The sequence below is a fragment of the Pinus tabuliformis genome, chromosome 9, assembly GCF_031772625.1.
Source record: "Pinus tabuliformis cultivar Carrire ecotype Pingquan chromosome 9, CPIR1, whole genome shotgun sequence".
Classification (NCBI taxonomy): Eukaryota; Viridiplantae; Streptophyta; class Pinopsida; order Pinales; family Pinaceae; genus Pinus; species Pinus tabuliformis.
This window is the reverse complement of record NC_142307.1, coordinates 898,795,283-898,797,884: the sequence shown is the minus strand read 5'-3', so window position 1 is coordinate 898,797,884 and position 2,602 is coordinate 898,795,283. Positions and strand designations below refer to the sequence as shown.

Below are 2,602 nucleotides of genomic sequence, written 5' to 3'. Positions count from 1 at the left end.
TGAACTGTAAAGAGAAAAGGGCTAATTGTTTTGTTTTATTTTATAAATTTTATATAGTAGAAAACTTATGGTTATATTTTTATTCATAAATATTGTGTGGAGGACTATTAAAGGAAGAAAACTAGAAATTATGCTAAAGAAAACAATCGCATACATAGTAGACATTTAATGTGTTAATTGAGAAACTAAACATGAAGGTATTTGTTGAAACTAGATAGGTATTGGTTATGTAGCGGTAGTCCCTGCCGTATTGCCAATAAACACTAAACAATTATAAAATGAGTATTTAGGAGTTTTGACAGTTGCTCATTCCTGTATTGGTTTTTCTTTTAAACAATGGATTTGATTGGGCACATATTTGAACTCTTCAATAGTGTTTTCAGCTTCCCAATCTTTCTTCCAGCTAGGCTCTACCTTCTGAATTATTGGATTTCCCTTTCAAAAGTGTGAACATACTTAGCTTCCTTTATCTTTTCACATCTCTTCACATTAGTACTTATTGAATTCTCAACGATAGTAATGGTTGTTAAGTCAACCTATAATTAAACATTGTAAGAATCATAAAAGTGGATATACGCCATCTGTAAGGACACTTGGTCTCAACATAGAGCACCAATTGCTCATCATGAAAACTCAACAAATAAAGAAATAAATCTGAATTGGAATTGAAATGTTTAAATGTGATGATCTATTTAGGGTTAATATAAATGAAAAACTCGTACCAATAAATACCAAACCTTAAAAAAATGTTAAAACAAAAGGAATTTACGCTTCATCGTTTTTCACCAACAAAATTACCAAAAAAATATGGGTTAAAAAATAGATCTCATGTTTAGTATATAGATTAAATTCCATAAGACAAACCTCTTGTTACTACTTGATGTCAATCTTATTTGAATATATAATGTCATTTATTTAATCAACAGAGCTAGTAGAAGCTTGCAAATGAAATGTATAAGAAGATCATGCCTACAACTAAAAACATTTCATGTTTGTGTTGGCCTAATATAAACAAACACTTCATATCAAAATACAAGCGGTGCTAGGAAATTGAATTTTTGCTTCAAATGCTATCACTATTGAAAGACCTATAATTTGCATTTAGTAAACGCATAGAGATACAATCATCCTTAGTACATAAAACTAAGTCCTGGGAGCTCTGATTCCAGAATTCAAAGACCAACCAGCAGAACCAGAAAGACATAACAAAAAAGCGACAACCACCTTGATATCTAGAATTGAATCGAAATCTAAGGCAAGGAAAACTATGCTCCCAGGAAATCCATGCAAGTTTTCAAAAGCTTCAACACTAAGCATAACCTCCGCCACCACCAATGCATCTATCTGAGGAAATCCATTAACTATATCCACCAAGCTTTTGTTGTCTACCATGACGAATGGCATGGAAAATTTTGGGGGCTAATGTTCGCCCAGTGGGCTAATTTTCCATGATTTTTCCACAAAAAAGATTCGCCAATTTCCAATTTTATAAAAGATGATTCGCCCAAATTTTAGAATATAAAATTATTTTACCTTAAAAATCGCCAACATTATATAGAGAATATATATATATTAATTATAAATTTGATTAATTTTACAAATATATCAATAAACATTTATAATTTGCATATTAGGGATTAGTGAGATTCGCCAAAGTTTTAAACTTCAAGAAAATTTTCCATCCTTAAAATTTTCCTTGACGAATGGAGAATCCCTAGGCATAGGTATGCACCTTTATGAGGAAATTCATTAGCTCTCTCTGCCAAGTTTTTGTTTTCTGCCACAACAAATGCGGGAATCTCTCGGATTAATTTCAACAGAATTTCAATTGAATTGAACTAAGCAGGCCTAACTACCATGCATTATCTTCAACAAGAATTTCAATTGGATTCAACTAGGGGAGCCACGGGCCTAACTATCTAATTGCATTAACTTCAACTTACACCCATTTTCCCCAGGAACCTCCGTGAGTTGGGTATCAGAGAGCTCACCTGAAATCAAAATTGTAAATAAATATCAACTAGAATTTCAATAAAATTGCGAATGATAATCAAGTATAGCTTGCATTAATTTCAAGAATTTCAATTGAATTCAACTAAGCCAGCTACATGGCCCTAAGTATCTTGCATAATTTCAACTATCCATAGCTTTTTAAACGATCCATAGTTTCTAGTGCTACAAGTTAATATAATGATAATGATAATATACCTGTTGGTTGGACTGCCATCAGAGGGTGGGTACCGAGAGGGAGAAGCAGAAGCAAAGAAAAGAAATGCAATGTACCTTAATATCTCGACACATATTAAAATTAACTCATGGGGATATACGAGGAATGGCGGCCTACGAAAAAGAAAAGAGAAGACCAAAGGCATGTGATATGCCTTGACCAAAATGAGAAAAGATCTACTAGGATGGCATTGATTCTGACATCCATAATAAATGGAAGAGTCACTATGATAGAGGGATCCATATTGACGGCTATCAATAAGTAATAAGATTAATATCCCTTAAGTTGGTAGGTGAGAGGGATCAGAAATTCGAATTGCGACTACAGACACCGAGAGGGAAATCACCCTCTAAATCAAGAGAGATAGAATGGCGG

General features: G+C 33.1%; 1 long non-coding RNA gene across 1 annotated transcript; it reads right to left on the bottom strand.

Annotated features, from left to right (window-relative positions):
- Positions 1 to 1,707: 1,707 nt before the first annotated feature.
- LOC149151671 (uncharacterized) lies at positions 1,708 to 2,270 on the bottom strand. Its single transcript, XR_016262998.1, has 3 exons — positions 2,209 to 2,270; positions 1,944 to 1,991; positions 1,708 to 1,777 (listed from the first exon to the last, which is right to left on the bottom strand). It is a non-coding gene; the product is annotated as an uncharacterized LOC149151671 (long non-coding RNA).
- Positions 2,271 to 2,602: the final 332 nt, after the last annotated feature.